This window comes from Vombatus ursinus, unplaced genomic scaffold (genome assembly GCF_900497805.2).
Source record: "Vombatus ursinus unplaced genomic scaffold, bare-nosed wombat genome assembly UNPS02014168.1, whole genome shotgun sequence".
NCBI classification, from domain to species: Eukaryota; Metazoa; Chordata; class Mammalia; order Diprotodontia; family Vombatidae; genus Vombatus; species Vombatus ursinus.
This window is the reverse complement of record NW_020953946.1, coordinates 1,070,162-1,084,386: the sequence shown is the minus strand read 5'-3', so window position 1 is coordinate 1,084,386 and position 14,225 is coordinate 1,070,162.

The window sequence follows — 14,225 nt, the reverse complement described above, 5'->3', positions numbered from 1 at the left end:
GATATCCACCTTAAGGAGGAATTAGCTACACCTACAGAAAGATCACTAAAATTTTATTATGAATTCTTCCTCTTAATTCACCTCCAAAGTTCTCTACAAGAGTTCTTTGTTTTGGAGAAAGGAGGGACCTCTTTTTCCATTCCTTTTCAACCTGCAAGTATACTACTAGAAGACTAATTTGTTCTCATACCACTCTGCCTAACTTCAGGCCTGGGAGAAAGGGGTCAAGTATATCAGCTCTTTGGCCAATTTAGTCAATGCACCCAAAACTTTTGTGTGGGATTATAGATTCTGACAAAGTTTTTGATGAAGCAGGGAGATATACTGGAGCAGCAACCTTTAAACTGAACTAGTGATAAAATAAACAAGTAGGTATTGCTTCATTTGTAGCAAAATTATATGTTAAATTTTTGGACAGAGGCCTAATTACTGTTTTAGGGATCAAACTTGAGAGCATGAAAACATATGAAATATCAATTTGTAGAAATCTCTGAAACAAAGCATATCTCAACTCTTCCGAGAACAGATAAAATGTCAATTATGTTGGAGATTCTTGACACACTGATGAAAACTAAGAAATATGAAAAACTGGCAGACTCTGGTCATTAAACATTTTGGATTTTTTAAATTTAGTTTTGACTTTAAAAAGTCTATAATTTTCTCTTTTTGTCTGTCCTCATTTTCTATTTTTCCAACTCTTAGACATATTTTATCACTTTTTTATTTTTTGTAGTTATTTATTGAAATGCTTGCAATTCACAAAACACTAAAAAAGTCATTTTAAAAGCCCTAACCCTCAAATAGGAACACCCATTGCAATCACAACCTACTGGAAGTTATTGTAATACACTGCAATAAACATCTACATAATGAAAAGCTGTGTGCATCAGAAACATAAAAATAAAACATCATACACACACATATATAGAATGCAACATAGAATTGGTAATGAAAATCACGTCTATAATTTCCGCTTTGCAATATACTAAGATTCCAAGGATATATGGGAAAATGAATATAATTTAGGCTTAGATATTTTACACTCATATCATTTATACTCATAATTTATTTAATTAATTATACTCAGAAAACTTATATATTTCTCCTACCACATGCTAACATGGTGATGATATACCTACATCTAAAACTGTTTAAGAAATACAAATTTCTATAAATGCTAGCATTAATACCTGAAAATGACATTAAGGTGAAGGGTTATTACCATGACCAACTATGTAGAGAGATAAAAAGTCAGACTCTTCATTTTATCTTCCTAGCAGATATTATTTCACACTATAAATCCAAAAGATGTTCTTTTTCACAGTATACTATCAAAATGTGCTGCAAATGTTGGGCTACCCTTTCATGTTGAATCCTAAGTGATAAACCAGAATTCTTAAGACATATTCAATACCTTTTTATAGCCATTTTCTCTGGTTAATTTTTATAATGATCCTTTTCCTTGAGAAATGTTCTGATAACCACCTTCATTTTATTGATGAAGAAAGCCCCAGAGTAGTTTAAAAAATGCCTTAAGCACACAACAAGTAGCAACAGGATGATTATAATCCATTTACCTATTTGTCCAAGGTAATTTAATCTTTGTCAGAAATTTATGCATTTGAAAATTGTAATATCTTCTTATTGAGAACTTCTCAGGCTGACATGGAATAGTAAAAGAAAAGCCTGACATATTGTTCCACTAGTCTGCACTTTTTTCTTACCCTTATTTTATTTAAAACAACATTCAGATCTAAATATGAATTTGATCTTTGGTTTCTCTGAAAATGAGTTTACGTCATGAAAACTCCTGAGGTTGAAAAGCAGGACTATTTTCTATCTACTTAGGTCACTTTCCCTTATCAACCTCAAAAACTTAAATGGCAAAAATTAATCACGACCATAACCCCCATAGTCATGAAAACATATTCTCCTAAATTCCATGTCATTGACCTGTTGATAACAAATTGTCAATATTTCGGATGATTTCATTTTTGTGTTTAAAATGAATGGCAAGAACCTCACTTCATTTCTATCCTTAAAAAGTTCTAAGTCTATACATCCCTATATCCTATACTCAACCAAATTTATTTGATGACCATGCAGAAATTTTGATCATTAAATACAAAACATTAAAATTACATACAACTTTTGAAAATTAACTATCTGATTAGATTCACAGTATTACCTTTGATAGCCTCTTCCTGCTTCTTTCACAGGTTAAGCAACTTTCCAAGGGAAGAGATTGGCTTGACTTTTTTTTTTTAGTTACAGCAGACAGTATCTTTACTTAAGTTCATACTGTGCAGATGTGTGTCTTGAGTTGGAATTTAAAATGTCAGTAGTAAATCTGCATTTTATATTTTTTCCTAATGAATTTTTAAGGGAGTGAAAAGAATGAATAAAGAAGGGCTAAGCAACTGAAATGCCTGTTACTGCTCCTTTGATTTTCCATTAATACGTAAAGCCCTAAACCAAAGGAAGTGAGTAGTAATAAATGTCTATTTTTTTAAAAGTTGAGCAAAATGAATATTTTAGCATTTCAATTTACATGTAACAACATACTGGCTATGTCCGATTGGCTACCAAAATCATGGCTTAGTAAATTTAAATTATATTAATATATTGTGAATGATTATAAAATATCCATGGAAATTGGCCATTTCTCATAGGCTACAACACCATGATTTAGTAAGGTTAAAGTTTATTGACATATGTAGTGTGAATGAGGATAAAATAGCCATGAATTTTAGAGGATAATTTGACATAATCAGACAGACTGGAACAAATCTCTCATTTTCCCTCCTATCTTGAAGAAAACTTCAGTAAGCTTTTAGGGGATTGTATTGCTTTTGTTGAAATTAGATTTGCAAAGCCACACTGGAATGGGTCTCCAGACTAGCAAATCAGAAAACCAGTGTTATGAATGCAACATTTCTATTTTGAAGATCCTTTGTTTTTATGCTGAGCTTTGAGATATTCTTCAGATGGAGAACTTATTTCACTGTGGGCTCTAGGTCACTTTGGTCTCTGGCCATCAGGTAGGAATGGAAAAATAATTTCCAAACTTCATTTTGAGTTATGGTGGTAAGGCCTAGAACTAACCTGGCTCATTTGTTGAGTTTTGCATTCAGGAAGCTGGTGGTTGATGAGTGTTGGCCTCTTGGTCATGGTGCTAGCAGTTTGGAGTAGGTTATGGCAGAGTAGATGGCATTAGGTCCCTTGAGAAAACCCAGAAGAGGACAAAACCTCCATTGGAAGGGGTGGTGCTTTTTCAAATAAAAACACAGATCAAATCAAAATACCACTGCATTTATATAAAACAACAAAGCAACAACAACAACAAAACATATCATAAAGTAGACACTTTTCAAGATTCATTGAGTTTTTAATGACATAACTTTTTGGTGAAGGCCTATTGCCTTCCTTCCACTAACCAACAGCTAGATTTCTTTAGCAGCATTTAAAGAAAAGGGGACTAATATCTCCTTGGAACTGTGGCAATTATTGACATCAATATTTCATTCAGCAAATAAGAATCTTCATCTATCTCTTTTAAATGCAAAGATGGTACAGGTCCCCCCCCCCAATAAAATCCAGTAAGATATTGCATGATGAAAATGTCTGTGAAAGTAAATTGTTTTCAGCAGTCCCAGTCACCATTTGAATGACAAAGTGGAAATCCTAGTATTGTTGATTTGCAGCAATTTTTTTCCTTTCAGAGTTTTCAGGGGGAGGGAAAAAGAGCAGGACTGGAGCAATTCAACAAGGCTATATTCTCATTACCTTTTTCTGGTGGCATAGAGTTGAATTAAACTGAACCTTAGGAGACATTGTAATGTGCACACAAACACACATAGACAGACACATTCACTCTTTCCTTCCCCACACCTAACAATATTCCTTGATTCAATAAAAGTTTAATGCTTTTCTTTTAGTGCTGAAGATAACAATCCAGCTCTAAGGCTGACATCACTGTTAAACCCATCTATGCATCAACAATGACTGAATCCAGAGGAAGGGAAGAAGCTCAGTCCTGAGGCCTCTCCTTTAGGGCCAACCTTATTTCTTTCATTTTTGATTCAAGGACCTTGCAGCTCCCTAAGGAAAAAAAAAGAAAGTCAAACATTGTTATTTTTTATCCTTCTCTGTGGGTAGAATGTGCTAAGGAAACACTGTCTTGAACTAAAGCTTTAAAAGGTAGAAATAATATGTGCAGCAATGTAGAGGATCAAATAAGACATCTCTAATGTTTTCTACATAAGGTTGCTGATTGGCTTCTCTGGGCTTACTCCACAATAAGGAGAGGGTGAAATAAGAGATACCTACCCTTCTGGCCACGAAATAGCATGGTTTTTATTGAATGATGTTAAACAGATATATCAAACACTCTAAAATGGTGCAAAAGAGAAGGACACTTAAAGGAAATTGAAAAGAAAAGAGGAAGGAGAGAGAGAGAGAGACAGAGAGACAGAGAAGAGGAGAGGGAAGGGAAATGAAGGGAAAGAAAGAGAAGGGAAGGGGAGGGGTGGCAGGGGAGAGGAGGGGAGGGAAGAGGAGGGGAGAAGAAAAGAGGAGAGAGTCATAGTCATATGTATGTTAGAGCCTGTTGCTTTCAGTAACCTGTGATTTCTGATCCCACACAAAGAAGGAAGAAAAGTGGGGTATTTATGAAATCAAAATGTTTCCTTTCGTTTGACTTGAAGCAATTTAGTGGAGTTGATTTTGTGTCCATATGAGCAGAAACCATGAAGGACCATATCAAGATAGACTTTATTGTTCTCAATTCTCTGTAGTTATTAGATTTTGGAAGTGTATTTATACTAAAAGAAAACCAATCCGGTTGGATCTTTCTTCATCAATGTGTTGCTTTGGCTAACACCTTTCCCAAAGGTTATTGGACTCACAACTCACAAGCTGGTGCATCGGGCAAGCATTAACTATTTTGCACTGGGGTCAGAATGCATTTGCTGGGCAGGTTCATGTTGGCAATCTGAATCTCCTCCAATTTCACATTCCTCTCTTCCCGTGCCTGTGTCAAGAGCAGGAGTGCTACAGTGCGCATTTGTAGGTAGGTGGTCAGCACAGCAGGAAAATGCTAGGACTATAAGACAAATGATACGTATGAATTATTTGCAAGCTCAAGTAACAGCAATTTGACTTTTTATGAGCCTGTAACAATGCCCCCAGAGATGAATGTGTGAATTTCTGTAGATCATTGCATTTTCATGGCCTCGGCATTAAGTAGAGGTTGCAGCTCCAGGTTTTGAATTTCCCCACTCATAAATAAGAGCCATTTTGTTTTTATGTCTGATTTTTTGCATGAAATATGTATATTCTAATCCTTGCTGAGAAGTCTTCAAGGAATAAGAGTGGAGGCTTTTCTTGGCAAGAAATTTCAACCCACCTGCTTGCAGAAACCATACCTCTTTGGTGTTGAAGTTGCAGCACCTATATCAAAGGTCTGTGTATCAAAGCCATGTTCTTCTGTATTCTAATGTCTAACAATTTGCAGATCATGAATGACAGGTTTACAGAACTGACATGTTCTGGAATCATGGGTGATTTATTCCTGAATAAGAGAGGCAATTCAGACTGCCCCAGTGCCACAGGCTTCTCTCTGGCTGCAGAGAAGTACTTCTGATTAGGTTTGTGCTTCTTTTAAGATTCTTGGAATCAAATCTTTAGTTTTAGTTTTAGTTTTTCCTCCAGCATTTTTAAGGAAAGATATTTATCAGATGTTCAAAAGTCAATGTACCATTCTATTTGTATGACTATGGAAGAGTCATATCACCTTTCTGGGCCTCAGTTTCCCCACCTATAAAATGAGGAAATGAAGCTAGATGACTCTAAAGTCTCTTCTAGCTCTCTACAATTCTGGTATCTTCATGATATCTTCATGACCCCTTAGAGTTCTTCATCAATGATCTTATGAGGAAGGGTAGAAAGAGAGAATATTTCTGGGAAAGCTTGAAAGTCAGTGAACAATTCTACTCCCTGTAAATATGGCAGAATGAAGTATGTCTCTCCCATGGAACAGAGTGTCTACTCAGCAATGGACATTAACTGACATATAAAAAAATATCACCTTGAATAAGAGAGGATGCTATTCTGACTATGAGGTACAGGCTACCCACTACCTCCACTTCAGTGGAATAATTTGCCTTCAGTCAGGAGTGGAAAACAAACAGAGGGCAGAGATATCAGGAGCATAACAGAAGTTTCTTTTTTTGGTGCTTTTATATCCAGGTTGTTCAGCGTATATTTTTCTACTAGTGATGCAATACATTCTTAGCCACTGTTTAGATGAAGGGGCATTTCTGCTGGATTTAAATGCCCCTTGGGAAGTTTTCCACTTAAGAGGTTTTTCTCAAGCCTACTGAATCACTTTTTGTGAATCTAGTCTAGCAGTGCTCAAATTATTTGTTCTCAGGACTCCTTTAGACTCTTAAAATTATTGTCAATCCCCCAAAGAGCTCTTGTTTATGTGGATTATATTTATTGATATTACCATATTAGACATTAAAAATCTCTGTTATTACAAAATAGTTTTGACCTCAAGGACACTCTTAAAGGGCCTACCTCCAGGTCTTGAACCACTAGTTTAGTCTCTACTCATCACCAGGATGGCCAGAGTTAGAAGGGATCTTAAAAAAAAAAGCCAAATCCAAGAATCTCCCTGCTATAATCTTTGATCTTTCTTGGAGATTTGAAATAAAAATCCTCTGGCACTTAAATCACCATGTCATTATCTGAGTCACTCTACTGGGAATCAGGTAATTTCTTGTTGAAACCAAACAGAATGTGCAATGGGTGCACATTCTTCCCATTACTTCATAGATCTATGATTTCATTGGTGTGGGTACTGTCTCCACCAGCATAGTTTCTAGTCCTTCCTTGTTTTACTAGATAGTTCTACTGAATTTCAGTAGCTAAACCAACCAATATTCACAACTGCCCAGTGGCCAGTCAACTGATGATGGCACTCAATGAATTTTCCTACGTAGATCTTCAAAATACATTCTGTCATTAAGCCTTTACTCAAATGCTTTCCTGCTTGGTAAGATTTGTCAAAACTTTCACTCTAGTGACATAGCCTTGGAAAATCCAGGTTTACCTCCACACCTTGATGACAAGTTGGAAGAGAATTTTAACAGGGAGCATTTTTTCATAATGATGGCATATATTCAATGTAAATGATTTGGGGGCAAAAATACACATGTCTATCTTTCCTCTTTATAGCTTTCCCTTCCTCTTGTTCCCCCTATCCCAGTAGCTTTATCTGGCTAAATAGACTGTTTTGCCTTGCTGAATAAAGTGACAAATTACTTTCTGAATACCGAAGAAATGTGGAAGACCAGACTTCAGAGAAAACACTCCTGTATAATTATTTGAATCATATATTCATTTCTTTTTCTCTTTTCTTTTCAGATCTCAAGTTGAGAGCTTGTACTTTCACTTTTGATTCTTGCCCAATGATATAGAAGCAGTGTACTATACTTTAAGTATCTGAGTCATCTACTCCTCACTCAATGTACACAGAAAAGCTATCCCAAGTTTTCTGTATTTTGTGGGTCTGCTTCTACTCAAATAAATCATAGTTTATGAGTCCTCAGGGATGAATTTATTTTTGCTAGTCATCCAGAGGATATAATTGTTTCAAAGCAAAAGCATTTAATCAGATAGCAAAAGAAAAGTAGCAACAGAACATTTCCCCTATAGATCTGGACTACACTCTCCCACAAATACATAAACTATCAGTGGGAAAAATGGCTACAGTTAGGAAATGCATGTGGAGAGAAAAAAACATAGAATACACTTGTGTATACACATGGAAGTATGCACAAATAAGAAACACATGGTGTCAGAACATGGAATATGTGCCTCCTTTACTGCAATAATAATGATATCTTCTAGTGATATTATGATTCTCCTGCTATGCCTTCTACCTGCAGGTCTCACATTACTTCAAAATTTGATATTGCAATATTTTAGAATATATAGAATTTTCTTTCACTCTAATCTCCTTGGAGGTATGTACTTGGTAGTAGTATTGCTGGATCAAAGAATATAAACAGTCTAGTGAATTTTCTTGCACAATTCTAAATTGCTTTCCAGTAGAGTTGAATCAATTTATAATTTCAAGAGGAGAGTAGTAGTGTACCTCTCCCTGCTCCATGTGCTTTAAACATAGACTATTTCTGCTTTTCAATAAATAATCTTTGTGAATGTGATAGATGTGAAGTAAACTCACCTAGTGGTTATGTTTTACATTTCTCTTAAGAATTTGAAACATTTTTACTCTTTAAGGTTGTTGATTTTTAAAAATTAAACATCTTTTGCTCACATCTACTGGGAAACAATTCTTTGTCTTTCATATATAAACATATATACACATATATGTATTTTCTTTATATTTATGATATAATTTTTTCAAAGATATTTGATGCATTCTCTCCTCACTTAATATTTCTTTTCTGATTGTCTTGATTATGCAACAAAATTTGGAAAAAAACCTTTTTCAAATTGTATATAATTAAGATTATTTTATTTTTATAATTTCTTATTTTTTTATTTTTAATTTATTGAAAAAAGAAGCATTTCAATAACACAGTACAACAAAAATATGATTGTACTTCAAAATGCAAATCTATAATTCACAGCTTGTTATACCTTTCAAATATAAAACAAAATTATCATGTAAATTTCTCTTTTTTTCTCTCTGCTCCCACCCTAGAGATGTCTATCATCAGACACAAAGATATATATACACATAAAATATATGTACATATATATGTATGTGTATGTATGTGTATGTACATGCATACATATATATTCATGTATATATACATATATAATTATGCTATACATCTATTGATTTCCTCTATTTTTGGTTATGAATTCTTCCAATATGAATTTGGTTATGAAATCTTGCCCAAAATTACACCTGTTCTCTAAATTTTCATATTTGACTAATTGTAGTTTGTTGTATTGTATGGTATATGTTTCTGGTATAAACTATTTCCTGGCTAATTGCTTTTTAGTTTTTCCAGCAGTTCTTATTGAATAAGGAATTCTTCTACAAATATTTTATGTTCTTATGTTTCTTGACCATTGCTTCACTGGGTATTGTTGATTCTAATTCTTGCTTTTCAATTCTCTTCCATTAATTCACATTTTTTGTTTTTTTTTTAAATACTTACCAACAATTTTGATGATTGATGCTTTTTATATGGTTTAAAATCTCCTAATGTTAACTACTCTTCATTTCTTTTTATTGTTTCTTTTGAGATCTTTTTTTTGCTGTGTTTTTTTTTTTTAGGCAATTGGAGTTAAGTGACTTGTCTAGGGTCACACAGCTAGTAAGTGGCAAGTGTTAGGTTTGAGGCCAGATTTGAACTCAGGTCCTCCTGACTTCAGGGCTGGTGCTCTATCCACTGTGCCACCTAGATGCCCCGAGATCTTTTAGTTTTTCAAAATCACTTTTTTTCTAGTGTTATTTGGTATTTTGAATGACATAACACCAAATTAATTAATTTACATAATATTATACTTTTTGTTATGGCATGTTCCCTCCAATCATTTATCTTCCTTTATTTCTGTAGAGTGCTTTGTATTTTTTTATATGCATCCTAACTATGTCTTGGTAGGTTAACTCTCAAATGCTTCATGCATTTATAGTTGTTTCAGGAGAATTTATTTTTCTGTAGTTTTCCCTTGATTTTTGTTAGTACTATAAGGAAATATTCTTTGTTTTATAAATTTGTTTTATGTCATTCTACATTATTGAAGCTACAAACCTTTTAGGGTTTTTTAAATCAATATTCTGGAGTTTCCTAAGTAAACCATCATATCATTTGCAAATAAGGATTAGAATATTTCCTATTTGTCAATGTTTATACTTCTAATTTTTTCTCTCTTCTGTTATGGCTACAGCTACTGTTATCTAGTGCTGTATCAAATTATACTGGGGATAGGGAGTGTCCATACTTTGCCTTGTGTTTATCAAAGAAGCTTTCAATGTTTATTTTTTGATAGTGTTAGCTCTTGGCATGCCATAAAGGAGGATCTTTCCTTGCTGAATTTTAAAAAGGATGTTTGTACAGTTTTCTCATCTATAAAATGAACTGAGAAGGAAGTGGCAAACCATTTCAGTATCTTTGCCCAGAAAACTGCAATTGGGGTCATGAAGAGTTAGACGTGACAAATGATTGAATAACAACAACAACTACTACTACTACTTGGCAGTAGTGAATTTTCATACATACATATATGAATGTATATTTACATTATATATATACATATGTATATATTGCTGTAGCTTCTTGACTAAGATTTTCTTATAAAATCATGCATGAATATTCAATAGTAAAGTTTTATCTAGTGAATATTCATTAGTAAAGTCTATAATTCTCTTGTTCACTCTTATCCCTTCCAGGTTTGAATATCAAGACCATATTTGTTTCATTGAAAGAGTATTGCAAAGTACCTGCTTTCTTAGTTATTTAGATTAATTTTTTGTAAAGTAGGTATGATTTGTCCATTAAATATTTAGTAGAATTCATTAGGAGAAGAATCTTTCCTTTGAGACTTTATTTGTGATTTGATTAATCCTACTTTACTAAATTGGGCTATTTTAGACCTCTATTTTTTGTTTCATTAATTTGTATATTTACATTTTTGTAGTGAATCATTAAATGTCATGTTTAAAAAAGGATTATTCATAAAAATATAAAATACTCATATTTATAGAATATAAAATAGATATGTCAAACAACCAAATTATATAAAATAAAATTGAACTTTAGCTATTAACAACAAAAGGGAAAAAATCACTTCATCTTAGATACATTTCTTGATGAATTCTATTACATATTTAAAGGATAATTAATTTCTAACTATTCACACAATGTATTCATGAAAATTAGGAAAGAAAAAACTCTATTAAACTCTATTTTATGAGATAAATGTAATTCCAATACCCAAACCATAAAAGGAAGAGGCAAAGAAAGAGAACTATTAATTAATATCAGTAATGAATAGGCATGCAAAAAATTTAAATAAAAAGATTACAGGACTATATCCAAAATTATTCAGTATAATCAACTTGTATTTGCACTAAGCATACAAAGATGATTTAGCATTAGGAATATTAATTAATATAATTATATAATTAATATTAATATATTAAAGCAGAAATTTGGCCCTCAGAGAGAGGAGATGCCAAGCCAGAATTATATTTATCTGCTCCCTAAAGTATTGTTAGTCTGTGGAACATCATCAGCTTCAAGCTAACTTCTGAACACTGTGATTAAGTGGGGAGAAGGAGGACCCCAATAATATATTAATATAATTAGGAATATTAATTAATATAACTAATCATACCAAAAATATCCTGAAATACTTGACTATATATGCAGAGAAAGCCTTTGACAAAGTACAATACTCATTAATGCTAAAAGCTCTACAGTACCTAGGCAGAGGACTACTTTTTAATTTTGTTAAAATATCTATGTACATATAAGTGAGTGTGTTTATATACATATATACATGTGTGTATAACCCAAAACGTGATATTTTCAGAGAAAATATTAGAAGCTTTATCACTAAATGTGCAAAATAAAAATGTTCTCTTTCTCTGTTAATATCTGACACAGTTATAAAAATTTTTGTAAAATCAGTAAGTCAAGAGAAGGAAATTAGAGACAAATTTGTCAAAATGGAAAGAGATGACATGATCTATTTAAAAAAAAGAATGAGGAAATAAAGTCATGCATATTATTAATAGCTTCACAGAAACAGCTGTTTTCAAAACAAATCCATAAAAATAAATAGAAATGCTTCACAAAGTTAAGAAGAGCTTGATAATTATCAGCTACCAGAAGTGATCAGTTTATACTATGTTTCTTTTTTTCTCTACCAAAGTGAAAAATCTTCAGAATAATACCAGTAATAATAGGTAGAATAATAGTTCTACAAATTATGAAGATACTATATTGCAATAACAAAATCCATGAGGAAATAATAAAAAGGAAAACTATTTTAAATAATTATAAATGCATAATATGCTTGGCACATAGTGGCTTGAGGGAATGGAAGCACTAATGGATACTATTATTTCTGGGAGTTTATAAGAGGGAGAAAAGTTACAGGCTGATAATTTTAGGGAATAGTATGTTAAGTGAAGGGATTTGTTTGTTTCTTTAAGAATAGGGGACTCTGAATATATTTGTATCTCTGAGGAAAGGAGTCAGTAGAACAATAGAAATGAGATTTTTGAAAAAAGGAATGGCATAGGAGGTAATCTCCTGGAAGATGAAGGTTGTTCACACAAATGTTGTGACTTCAGGTCATTTTTATAGCTAATTGCCTTCTAATGATCTTTTCACTTATTTTTAATTTTAATTTCCTCTTAATTTTTAAACTATCCTTTCTTAACTGAAGATTATTCAATTTGGTGGAAGAAAAGAAACAAATCAGAAACTTATCACTTCTAGAAACTGATCACTATCTAGTATCTGGTATGAATACTATCATATCTGGCATCTAGTAGACAATTATCATGATCATCTTATCTGCCTTAAGCATTTCTATTCAGATGAATTCCAGACTCAGCCCTAGTTTCATTCATGTGCTCCAATTCTGCATCAAACAGGATGTACTATAAGCTTCTCAATCTCAACATGTCAAAAGTGGCATTCATTATCTTTCCTTACCCTTGCTCCCACTCCTCTTCTAAAGTCCCTTATTTTTGTTGAGGGTGCCAATATCCTTTTACTCACAGCATTTTACTTTTGCATTGTCAACTTCAGCTCCTTTTGCCCATCTTTAGGATTACTAAATCTTATCATTTCTCTTTACACACCTCTTAGATACGTCTCCTGTCCACACAAACACAAACCACCATGGTTCAGATCCTCATCACATGGTGTTACTGCAGTAGTCTCCTATTTAGTCTTCCATTTCAAATTCCTCACTCAGATCCACCATCCAAACATCTTATGACTTTACTAAAGCAGAAATTTAATCGTGTCATACTCCCTTGCCCTCCCCATCAATAAAAACTCCTGGCTCCTCCAGGACAAATGTAAACTCCTTTGTGTGCATTTAAAGTTATTCACAACCTGTTGCTTTGCTCCCTATTTGTAGACTTTCCCCTTCATACATTCTATTTTCTTGCCACATTGTTCTAGTTTCTATTCCATACAGATGGCACTTCCTCTATCATCTTCATAACTTTGCACTGACTGTCTCTCATTCTTGGAATGTTTTTCCCTCTCACCTCTACCACTTATAACAACAATGACAACAAGAAGAATCATTCATATAACACTTTTAAGTGCAAAGCACTTGGTGTAAATCACCTTACACATGTTATTTCATATGATCTTCATAATAAACCTACAAGGGAAGTGTCATTATTATTCATATTTTATAAATGAGGAATTGAGACTAGGAGAACTTAAGTGACTTGCTCAGGGTCACATAGCTGATAAATGTCTGAGGCAGGATTTGAAATCAGGTCTCCCTGACTCCAGTTCCAATACTCTACCTATTATACCATTTATCTTCCTTGGTATTCTTTTTTTTCTCATTTTTTTTTTATTTTAGGCAATTGGGGTTAAGTGACTTGCCCAGGGTCACACAGCTAGTAAGTGTCAAGTGTTTGGTCTGAGGCCGGATTTGAACTCAGGTCCTCCTGACTTCAGGGTTGGTGCTCTATCCACTGTGCCACCTAGCTGCCCCCTTGGTATTCTTCAAAACTCAACTCAAGTACCTCCTTTTTATACGATACCTTTTTGCATCCCTCCAGCAACTAGTAACCTTCTTTCCCAAATTCCCTTGTATTCATTTGGAATCTCCTCTGTCCATACTGTCTACCATTAGACTATGGAGATGTTGTAAAGGACAGAGCTCCTTGAGGAAAGGACTGTTTCACTTTTGATGTTGTATATTCAGCTCTTAACTCCTGCTAGGAGCTCAATAATGGCTTGCTGATTAATTGACTGATTCTTAGATCTTCTTGTCCCTAGTAGAAATAAATGGTTCCTTTTCTGATATTGTTCTTAACACATATTACTAGGTTCACCTTATTTTTGGACTTCTCTTACTGGACCTCTTTACTCCTGAATTAATCCATCAGTCACCTGCTGTCATTTCTGTCTTTTGCCCATGAGGCAGTTTTAGTTAAAATAAGTAAGTGTGTAGTCTTCTGGAGATTGGCT